The sequence below is a fragment of the Chrysoperla carnea genome, chromosome 3 (genome assembly GCF_905475395.1).
Source record: "Chrysoperla carnea chromosome 3, inChrCarn1.1, whole genome shotgun sequence".
NCBI classification, from domain to species: Eukaryota; Metazoa; Arthropoda; class Insecta; order Neuroptera; family Chrysopidae; genus Chrysoperla; species Chrysoperla carnea.
This window is the reverse complement of record NC_058339.1, coordinates 12307183-12320038: the sequence shown is the minus strand read 5'-3', so window position 1 is coordinate 12320038 and position 12856 is coordinate 12307183. Positions and strand designations below refer to the sequence as shown.

The 12856-nt window shown below is 28.5% G+C and overlaps 1 protein-coding gene across 2 annotated transcripts in view; it reads right to left on the bottom strand.

Moving 5' to 3' along the window:
- Nucleotides 1-12856, bottom strand: part of LOC123294501 (protein dimmed-like) — a 73091-nt gene that overhangs the window by 23479 nt on the left and 36756 nt on the right. Inside the window, exon 2 of one of the 2 annotated variants that reach the window (XM_044875551.1) lies at nt 12823-12831. The exons of the other annotated variant lie outside the window; for it this stretch is intronic. The gene's annotated coding sequence lies outside the window, so the exon portion shown is untranslated. The remainder of the gene's footprint in view (nt 1-12822; nt 12832-12856) is intronic. 2 annotated transcript variants of the gene reach the window in all.

Here is a 12856-nt window from a genome sequence, read left to right as displayed (position 1 = left end):
TTTTTATCAAAATTAACTAAAAAAATTTTTTTGTGACCGAGTTTGTAATTGTCATTCGTCGTCGCAAGGAAAGAGAATTTTATATAAAAATTCAAATATTTATTTTAATTTCTACATAATTTTTCATTGATTAAATTATAAAAATTGTAGAAAAGGAAATGTAGATGATTATCTTTTAAAATGGTCCAGTGACTTTAAGAACACTTTTATAATAAATGTTAATACAATTAATATAAAAAAATATAGCTTATCATTTAAACTGATTACTAATTATTTTAATGCAGATTGAAATGAAATTAGAATAGATTATTTAAATATTAAAATTATTTGTATACTAACAATTGAAACTTTCTATTTAAAGCAGTCTATGATAGAACTTATTTATTACCTATTTTTAATGAATTTCAAAAATAAATAATTTTTCAGAACTAATTTCTGATGATAAATAATGATTATGAAATCAGTTATTATTTGAATAATATTAAGTCAAATTTCTTTTTGAATTTAATTAATTATTATTCGTTTGTATTCAATACAATTAATTATACGGGCTGTCCAAAAAATTTATTTAACAAACAGTATTTTTTCTATTTGTGTAGGTACTAGACATATTGAAGATTATAATTATAATTCTCTTATTATTAATTATTTCTAGACATCATCTCGAGTCCATACCTTGTTGCACACGTATTTTTTTGACCATTATTTCACCAACTAACAACTTAAAAGCATCTGCATGTCTATTCTGAAATCTCACCCGATATATTGTAAAAGTTATGAGTTTTAATGACTCTCCTTTTAGTACACATGAAAATTTAGGACATGAGAAACATTTGTAAATTTATTGTTCAATAATCTTTTGTGTCCTAAAGCTTCATTTCTAAAATTTTTTTATAATAACAGTATAACTAATTTATGAAATTTTTATGTAATTTATTGATATGACACTTAAAAATCAATAATATTTTTGTTTTTATACTTTTTCTTTTACCGAAACCAAAATAAAATTTTTATTGATTGCAATTTTTTTATAATATGTGATTTCACAATATTGAAAACAATAAACAATTGTTAAGTAAATTAAAGTTTTCTTTAATTAAGATCAGTTAGGTTCATGTTAAGATATGAAGCTATTAAAGGCAGTGAAATAATTTTAATTTTTGGTCGTTACAAACAATAAATTTTCGGCTCATACAAAAAATATATATTTTATATGTACAGGGTGTCCCAGGAATAACAGACGCCCTGATTGCATAAGATAGAAAATAAAATTATACGAAGAAAATTGCTCTTCAATTTTTTGATCCGATACACTTACACCCGCCCCATTCTAAACATTCACACAGTTGCACACATATGCATACATACACGCCAGCGTAACGCTGAAGCTCTCGCGTCTCGCTCTCGTAGTTTCTTCCTACTACCTCCCCCTCCCCAAAATCTTGCTGCTGCAACGCGCTTCTGATTAGCTGCTTATTTTAATTAACAGATAATTAATTATCCTTACATCGGATCAAAAAATGGATGAGGACTTTTTGTATTAGAATTTTGTTTACTACCTGATACAACAAAGACACCCGTTACTCCTAGGACACCTTGTATAGTTGATTTTTAGAATGGTCATAATTTCACTTTAAATCTTTCTCTGCTTAAGATATTATAAAGTTTTTAAAATTTTAGAGTAGCATTTTCTAAGAAATATACATTTAAAATGGTTGAGCCAAGATAAATTTAAAATAATAACAATTTCTCAATACACTTACAATCGGGAAAACGCTCTTTTCTATGTACTAGATGCAAAAGTGCTGAAATTTGGAAAGAAAAAAATATGTTTGGCAGTATAATTTCCAAAACGTCTACTTAGAAAAATTGGAAATTTGACAGTTTGGGCTAAGAATCCTTCATGATAAAAGGCTTATGATGATAAATTGCGAAAACTAGCAGTAGAAGTATGAATGTGACATTACCCAGTTTCGATAAAAAAAGCGCCACACTGTTTTTATTGTTAATACGACAACACTATGCAATATCCCATGCTGGGGGCATTGGGTGACACATTTCCAATTGTTTTAAGCAGTAGTTTGGGAAATATTTACAAATATATTTTTTTTTTTCCAAAATTTCAAAACACCTGTATCTGGAAGTCTCTTTCTCAGCTGTAAGTGAGAGAGATATATATAAACGAGAGAGAAGTTATCCTTATATAAACGTTATCTGTCATTATCTACCATTTCATGAAGTCCAGAAATCAGATCACTCTGTAAAAGTCAAAATATTTCCTTTTTTCATTGAAGAAAATCAGTGTTCATAAATGAGTAATATTAAACAATAAATAAAGTATACTTGTCTATTCAACTTCAGTGGTTTAATTAATAAACCTCTCACTTAAAGTGATTAACTTACTACCACTGTATTTATTTATTTGTATGTTTACCGTATCTAACTAATATTATGTTAAATTCACATTATACAACTACATTTACAGGATATTAGAATACCTGCCGGTCTAGTCTGGTCTGGTCTATGTGCAGTTTTAAGAAAGTAGTATTTTACAAAGCGTTTTGAATAATTTGTAAGGAGAATTAGTTATTATTTTTTAAAAGAAATTTACTTCTTATTGAAAATTTAGGTACATTGAATTCTAATTTCTAAGTAAGTGTCACTTATATTTGTAGTTTTGTGGTTTTATCGGCATATTTATCGACATGGAGCATGGAGCATTTACCGCAACTAGAGGAAAAGAAACATAAGTGAAATGTTCTTCATCAAATTAAAGACTACTGTGAATTTACGATTCGAATTTTTTGTATTTTATTTCTATTCTTTATCATAAATAATATTGAATTTCGCCAATAGGGTTGCCCCCTGCAACGGCTTCGTCCAGCAGTGACGCTCTTTAAAGGTTTTGTCGGTAGGCTCGGTTTTTGAAAATTTTGCTCGGCCTCCGCGTGGTTTTAAGTGAAACATTTTTGCAAACAAAATGAATTTTAAATCAAATAGCGGCTAATTATAGAGCCTACGCCAAAAATGTAATAAATATTGTGAATGGAAAAAGTTGTTTTTGGTGAAATGGTATACATGTTGTGCGAACTTAACTGAGGTAGTCTCCACAGGTGATCGTATGAATACGAAATATTAAAATTGATAAAATTTTACACATTATTTTAAATTAAATTAAATATAACACCTATGCTTTAAAGAAATAACTGTAACAAATATAATATATAATGTATATGTCCAGCGCCTTTTTTCGGCCTGATTTTGACTAGACAAGTAAGTAAATCCTTCAAGTAGAATAAAAATTCTATCCAACAAAAAAAAAGTGTGTCTTTTAACTACGCTTCAACGATTTTTCCCGTATTTACGGTCGGGTTTTCGCAAAGCAAGTTAACATCAATTGATTTCGTTTTTTGTCTATAGTTTAATATGAAGTCTTTTTATATCGTATTACATCGCACCATCAACATTTTATAAACTGCCTTCAGTTAAATTAACAATAACAGGTAAGTTTTCTTTGTAATGTCTATCTAAAATAATATTCATCCAATCCATTATAAATTGGTGGTAAATAATATGGAGTGTCCCAAAAAAATGTATACACACTTTAATACCTCATTTTTTCTAATTTATTATTTTTTTCCTAGGTATAACCCATTTAAAGTAATAACTGATATTAGATTAGACTTTGAAAAACGTAAATTTACTTTAAAGTGCTGCCATAAGTTTGGTAACGTTGTGAAAGTGCCAAGAAGTTCAGCTAACATCATTTAAATTTGTCAGGAATTACAGTTTGGTGTGGATTGTCAACGCAGGGTTTAATTTGAACAAATATTTGAGAGCAGTTTGAGGATGAAGAGGACTATTATTTTCAGCAAGATGTAGCTCCTTTCCAGTATCATCGTAATGTGAGAGCTTGTCACAATGAAAATCTGCCGAACAAATGGATTGGGCTCAGAGGTGCCATCAAATGGCCACTGCCCTCCTGAAACTTATCAAAGATAAGCTTTATTTGTCAAAACCGGCAATAGTCGATCAATTGAAGTCGGTAATTCATAGAGAATGCAACGAAATTCTTAATTAAATGATTTATCACGTTTGCGATTCCATTGTTTCGCATTGCCAGCAATATTCGAATCAAAATGTGCATCAATTTGAAAACTTGCGCTGACTAATCCAATTCTACATCTGTTTACTTCTTTAATTTGTATTTTTAATCTGTAATCAATCAAAATATATATTGTTTTTATAAGCACTCAAAGTATGTATACATTTTTTTAGGACACTATGTATTTACAAAGTGAAGTAAAGGTATTCAATGCACTAAACTATGTGCTGTGTAGTATAGACTTACACGGACCAATCGACTATTCTTGCGTGCAGTTGTTTGACCACTTTCTGTGTACATAACATTGACAAGGCCGTCTTGATTACAATCAATTCACAAATGTGTACTCATACATTTTCATTATGGAAGTTATATACATATACATTATATATTATATTTTTTACAGTTATTTCTTTGAAGCATAGGTGTTTAATTTAATTTAAAATAATGTGTAAAATTTTAATTTTATTTTATCAGTTTTAATATTTCGTATTCATACGATCACCTGTGGAGACTACCTCAGTTAAGTTCGCACAACATGTATACCATTTCACCAAAAACAACTTTTTCCATTCACAATATTTATCACATTTTTGGCGTAGGTTCTATAATTAGCCGCTATTTGATTTTAAATTGATTTTGTATGCAAAAATGTTTCACTTTTTCGAAATTACTATCAGAAGAAAGACAATTTTATTGCGAAAATAAATAATTTTATTACGAAAATAAATAAATATGTCTCATCTGGTTATCAGATTCAGATGGGAGAAGGTCGTTCTGATACATCCAGCTGTATTTATGATAAAATATATATCCAATTGTTTTAATGTAGATTAATTACTGTAACACGTTTGCAACTTTTCTATTTCATAATATATCCGCGTAAATTTGCTGCCGCCAGGAATATTATTCTAGTTAAAATTTTTATTAATATATTGCGAAAATTTCAACGAAATATTTTTCTAGAATATTATATATCTTTCTATACATTATTCTTAGATAAAAATTGGTTCCTAGAATTTTTTTTATCTTTTATTATACGAATAAACTCAATAGAAAAATGATATCCATGCCATAGATTTAAATTAGTTGTTAATCTATTATCTACTTAATCCTAAGAAATTCGTAAAGACAATTATGTAATAAACTAGCTTGATACCCGCCCGCTTTACTGGGCTTAAAAATAAAAACCACCGCGTTATATCCTCCACCTATCTTGATCTGATTTAATCTCCTTCCATGACACTCGAAGGAATTGTTTTACACCGCTAAAATATTTGCACAATTTTCAATTTTCTTGAAGTGTTAAATAGTCATGTCTGAATATATCACAAAAGAAGGCCACGAATTGTTTGACATTTACTATTATGAAGTTTTACAGAAATCTTTAATTTATAGTTTAACATGATGATCATAGATAGAATAGTAGAATGTTAGAATAAATTCAATTGAAAGCGTATAACAAACAAACAAATAAACAAACAAACATCCTTATTTTAACATTTATAATATTCGTTGTGTGTGTAGTCATGGTAGGGACAATAAAATCGATGCCAGCGCTACCAGTGAAAAATTTTGGCTTTAAAGGAGGCTGTTATGACTAATTTGCAATTCATTAAATGTTAATGTTATAGAAAATGTCAAATTTAATTTATTGAAAAACGCTAATTAATTAAACTTAATGCAATAAAAATTGTGAAAATAAGAAATCAAATTGGACAAATATTATTTTTCAAATGTAAATTATTATAATTATTTATTTAAATTTGTGAGATAATAATATTAAATTTTCAATTAAAGTCTTAAATGCAATCCATACAATTATATATGCATCCATACAATTCTATAATTCAAGTAGTGTATCGTTACCATGGAAACGCCTCCAAAAAAATTCACGCACGATGCGAATATAGGGATATTCCAGTCTTTCGATAAAAAGTATGCCTCAACTAGAACACAATATAGAAATTCATTCTTATAAGTATTATGAATTTTAAACGAATTTTAACCAAATTTCACAATCAAAGTTTAGACTAATTTTTGTTCATAATAAACAATTTGCGAAAAATATGTTTAAGTACGTATTATTGTTTATTTTTAAATATACATTTATGTAAGTCTACAAAAATGAAATCTTATTGATAATTATTACAGATTAAAAAACGATATTATTAATATACCTACACGAGTTTAGGTTGATTTTACGTCATAGCATCATGTATAATCATCAATTGTTTTTGTAAGAACGTTTTATTATTAACATAGATATAGTTCTAAAAAAAAAAATCAAATTCAATAGAATTGACGTACTAAGATTTGTAGGTAATATTTTTTATACCTTGTAAATAAAGGGTTAACCAAAACACACACAAGTTTTAGTCTATTTGCTAGTCTAGAATTAAAATAAGCGCTACTTGTGATAGTTAGCGAAAAATTGACACCACGGTTGAAAATAATAGGCCAAAATTAATGGGTTTCAAAAGAAATCCATTAAGATCGTATCAAATTTGCCTTATGACTTTATGTAAATTAATGAGCGTTTTTTCCATGCTTCTTTCTTTACTACCTTTTTCTTGTGCGCCGGTGGCTAATTACGGATCTGAACCCAATAAAAACGAATAAAAATTTCACCAATTATTTGCAAAAACAAAAAGATATATTCACAATTTTAGAACAAAGTTGTTATAAGTAGAGCATTAAAATCATAAATACTTCCTAGCCCTGTGTATATAGATTTCCAATAGTTCCTAATAATAGGTATATTTTATTATATAATTATTAGCTTGTAATATTAGATTTATCTTATTAAATCGCTATGATTTTGTTACAAAATACATCAAGAGGTATACGAAGAATGGAAATGCAACAGAATTTTTTTTAGATAGAAACACAGAACTTCAAGAAATATAATATATCTAGTTATGTCTTTTTGTAAATGAAAATTTTCTTAGCTTATAGTTTTATCTTAAAGTCAAACCTCCAAGTATTATTGGACAGGCTCAGGTGAAAGGCGCGTTTGAGACGACTTCATTCTCTTTAACACATCAGAGTGATCCGGAACCCAGATCAGCCTGACTATGTTGTTCAGTGCCAGGTGATTCAGCACCTCGAAGCATTCATAGACTATCTTTGATTGGAATCTTGACGCTTCAAAGACGCGAAGAGCGGTTTGACTATACTGATATGCGTCCTACTGTAACTTTTCGATTTACAGATCTGAGCACCTCTCAGCAGGACGAAGATTTCCGATAGAAAACTGCATTAATTAGCTGGATACATAAAGATTAAAATAAAATACTAGAAAAAGTTTGTGAAAAAATTAATGAATCCCTTGTTTAACTTTTATAAACAATTTTAAGTAACGTTATACCATGTGTGTTTGTACCATCTAGGTATATACATATCTATAGTATGACAGAATACATCCCTTTAGTCATGCATCTAAGCGAGAGGTATTATATTATGTATTGAACATTAGTTGGAAGACGCTTGGAAAGTGGGAGTTTAATAGTTACAGATAACTAGTAAGTTCATCAAAACTCCCACTCTCTGAATGCATACAACAGAAGATCTGTCGTATCGTATCTGTAGTCTTACAATACACGTATATAATACCACTCGCTTAGATGCATTACTAAACGGATGTATTCTGTCATACTACAGATATGTATATGCCTAGATGGTACAAGCACACATGGTATATTAGCAAAATTAGTTATACACTTATATCAAAATATGTACTTGTAAGTATAATATAATATAAATAATAAATGTGGTGTAACTATAAAGAAATACTAACTTTCTCCATTGCCTACAGCAATCATGGCTCGCGATCCGGGTTGGTTACTTTTGATATTATTTTAAATTAAAAATTATATTAGGTATATATATATATACTAGGTGGTCTGAGCAAAATAAAATGCAGAAATCTTAATTCCTCTTCAGTTAAGATGTTGGAATGCATTTTTATGTAAAAATCCTAACCATCTGATGGTTCCTGTCCTGATAGTTAGTAATAAATAAAAGTACAGCTACATAAACCGGGAAGCATACGGTGTTTATAGAACCTCAAGGAACATTTAGCCAATTTAACCTAATCATAAAGGATCATATGGCCGCGGCGGGAGCCATATGAAGCTCAAATTTTATTGAAAGTCTTATTTTGGCTTAAAATTACCATCTAGCAGATCGTGGCGCAACTTTGACCCATCTGGAGATCACACCAACTCAGAAGACACACTAAATTGAAAATATTCGAGACGAATGTTAAAAGTGTTCTTCTGTATGGATGTCAAACCTGGAAAGTCTCGCAAAGCATCATCAGACAACTGCAAGTCTTTATCAACAGTTGTCTCAGACACATCCTCAAAATTTATTGGCCCAACACGATTTCCAATGAAAACCTGCTGGACACCTGTCACCAAACTCCAGTAGCACACACCATCAAGCAACGCAAATATGGTTGGACACACTCAGGCGAAACAACAGCATTGCCAAAGAAGCACTTGAGTGGAACCCCCAAGGAAAAAGAAGGGTGGGTCGACCTCGTCATACTTGGCGAAGAACTTGGTCAAGTCCATGGCACAGAATCGAGTTCGTTGGCGAGCATTTGTTGAGGCCCTACGTCTCCCTTGGGATTACAGGACATAAATAAAAAAAAGTATAAGGTCGTTGAATACGAATCAGCTTGTTGACTAAAGAGAAAATTTATTTTTTACTTCTTAGTATTTACTTTACTTAAATTTTCTGATAAGTACCTTGGAACTTCTGGATTTTTTCTACTTATATTTCTAAACATTTTTTTAATAATTATATGTTAACAGACTATATTTTCTCCTTCTGCAACTGTATTTTTAGATACGGAACCACTTTTTTTTTTATTTATGCACCGAAACACACTTGTTTATAATTTTTTGCTTTTAGCAACAACGATTTTTTATTTTCTTTCCTTTTTTTTTGTTATATATTTACAACAAATTTAATAAATTATGTAAGAATTCTTTTGCTAAATGAAATTCACCGCGCGACGTAAGCATTTACAATACCACGAGACACCATTAATCAATTTCTGTTGTGTATCTGATTCATTCTTGTTGTTGCAATTTAATGTTATTTATTATTAAAAATATAAAAACGGTACTTTTTTTTGATAATAGTAGGTACTTGCGGCAAATTATAATTGTTGAATGAAATATTCATTGATTTCCTAATTGTTTTAATAATATATATTTCACTAGCAGATACCCGTCCGATTTGCTGGGCAATTTTTAACTCCAATTTTCATAAAACTCAGTATATAAAGTAATTTTGACCCAAAAAGTTCAAAAATCGGGTGCATTTGTTGAATGATCGAATAGTTTTTGAAATACGGACTAAAATCGATCCAAATATTGCGATATCTCAGAAACTCTGCATCCAATCATTAAATTAACCTGATTTTTATACTTTTTGGATCAAAATTACCCCATCCACCGAGTTTCATCAAATTTCAAAGAAAAATTTTTTTCCCGATTTTTTTAAAGGAGTACCTACCCCTTAAAAAAATTGCAAAAAAACCGAAAAATTTTTTTTATCTTCAATTTCTATAAAACTCAGTATATAAGTAAATTTTGAGTGGGTGCTATTTCATTTATGATCAGAATATAAAGCGCGGATTAATGTAAAACTTCAAAAGAACTACAATATGCTTGTGTCATAATAATGAGAAATTAAATTTTCAGTTAATTTCTTAATTCAGTTTATAAATTAATTTTCATTCATTCGGTGTATGAAATATCAACAAACAACAATAATTTTCGAATAATATTTACAAGTAATAAAATAAAAACAATAATATGCACTTCATAAACTAAAAACACAATTAAAATTCTGACACAATATTTAAAATTAAAATTAAATTTTTATTTAATTTACAAATAACAAAATTTTTATTTTTAAATTCCACGATAATCATGTCTCAATTCATTGAACATTTTATATTACAAGTTTATTTGTTTACTTTTTAAATTTATTCAAATGATAGAATATTGATTTCCGAGCACAGATATCTCTCTACATTACCGAGCACAAGTACAGTAGTGATAGCTAGCGAAAAATTAACATCACAGCTTAAAAGAATGACAAAAAAATTTCAATAAGATCGGATCAAATTTGCCTGTGTTATCAAAAAAATTAATTTTTTTAACATTATGACGTCATCAGAATCCAAAAAATTTAATTTTGCTCTGTCGCATCCAAATTTTATCCAATTTTGATAAACCAAGTATGTAATCCTAGTAAATTTGGGTCATACTTTTCAAATTTATGATCAAAATTAACCTAACTCTAACAGGTTTCAAAAATGTGGAGTCCTGGCCAAGGAAAAAGCACATAAGTTATAGCTAGCAAAAAATTGACATCACAGCAGAAAAGAATGACCCAAAATTAGTGGGTTTCAAAAAAAATTCCATTAAGATCGGATCAAATTTGCCTGTGTTATCAAAAAAATCAAATTTTTTACCTTTATGACGTCATCAGAATTCAAAAAATTTAATTTTGCTCTATCACATCCAAATTTTATCCAATTTTGATAAACCAAGTATGTAATCCTAGTAAATTTGGGTCATACTTTTCAAATTTATGATCAAAATTAACCTAGCTCTAATCGGTTTCAAAAATGTGGAGGCCTGGTCAAGAAATTCTTTCTAAAATTAAGAATATTAAGGCCTTAATAAATAAAATACAACAAAAAGTCGTAAAGCTTAAATTTCTTCATTTAACTTCAGATTAAAAAGTTAATTATAGTAGCAGTAAGTAACTACATAATTTATGCCACAGACCAAAAAAAATTATAAAATGAAAAATTGTAAAATTACCTACATTTATTACCCATAGATGAATTGTAGACGTAGGTTGTTCATGTTTATTACCTAAAGCAATACAAATCAATTTTACAAATTGGTTAATAAAAAGAACCCTTATATAAATAATAACTAATCGACAGTTTTCTAATTACATTATTATAGTTTATACCAAAATTTGTAAGTTGTCGTTTGACTACAATTATACGCTTAACGTAGTTCCAGCATGGTATTTGCAGTTTCTATGTTAAAGCAATGGTACAATTTTTTTTTCGACAGAATTTAACGAAAAATTAAATTTAAGAATTTATTATTAAATTCTAAAAAAAATTTTAATTGAGTGGCCATCTGTAGATTATTTCAAGTATTAAAAAACTTGAAATAATGAAAAATACAAAAAACGTGATAACATAACATAAACAATTTTCTATCTAAAATATCCAATATTTCAAGATTCTGTACTAAAAAGGGCCTGCATTTCCGGTATTAAAGGTATTGAGAAATTATTATTATTTTAACGATATTTATCATTTGATGAAGTCCTGCAGTTATAACCACCTTGTATACGCTTCTGGTAGACATTTTTATTCGATGCTTATTAGTACTGTCATTTATTACTAATATGTAGCCTGAAGAAAGAAGCATAAATGGTAAATTATAGCCTGATAGTAATATCAAATCGTATAAAACTTAAATTAATGATGCAATTTAGATTTTAAAACAAATTGACATTTTATATGTCAAAATAAATTACTTATTTGATTGTGATTACAAATTTTATAAATTTTATGAATATGACAAATTTTTAATATTTCTTTTGACTAACAACTGTTTTTTGGCTTTTGATTTTTCATAGAGCTTTTGTAGGTGTTCCTCTTAACTGAATTTAATATTATGTATATTATACCAATTTAATTTATTTGTTATATAATGACAGGGTAGTGTTAAGGGTGGTGGGATCTCCTTATCAATCATCTTGTCAACTCAATGATAACTATTATTTATATACAGGTGGTTCATTTTTATCTATTATGGCTATTGGCTCGTTTTGTACTTAACCAATCAAAAAATTACTTCAACAAAAGTTACAGAGTTTGATGATTAATTATTGATAAATTGTATAGTGTGTATAATATGGGAATATCAGTTAATATGTGTGACATGTACGTATTGTAATGTGACAAAGTAATCAACACTGTTTATACATGGTATTTCAACAATTAACTCAGTCAATGTGTACACCCTGTATACTGTTATGCAATAGAGTATTCGTTAGTCAAAAATAAATAATGAAATTTGAAAAAAGTTAAAATTTATGTAAAAATATGCTTAAATATTCTGATTTCAAGTCATAAAAGCACATTTTTCTTTTAAAATATTGAAATTAAAAATCGTAGATTTTAAACTAGATATCACGTGGCCTAAAACGCGAGTAAGCCCTGCTGTGATGTCATAGCGGTATGAGAAATAGACCATCAATTAGTTCAGTGTAGACAGCTGGGTATAATATATGCATAATAATAAGTATTTATATTTATTATAATCAGATGTCTATGAATATATCTGTCAAACTTATTTGTGTTATTTCGTATAGAGATACCCATATTACGTCATCAAATTGGATGCCCGCGTTTTTGACAGTTTAAAAAAGTTTTTGGCAAGAAAGCGTGTGTATTTTTCCGAAATACATTTTTGGTGGCTTTTTATTAGCAAAATCAACATTTTGAAGTACTTTTTCAAAAATAGTGGAATACCTTATTGGAAACAAAATATCGATTGTCTAAATCATCATTAAAAGCATACCTTTTTTTGTCAAAACATAATCTATGTGTACGGAATTTAATCACAACCAATTATATTTCCGCTCATAAAACTCACCAAACTCACCTGTAACAAAAGATAAGACAAATTT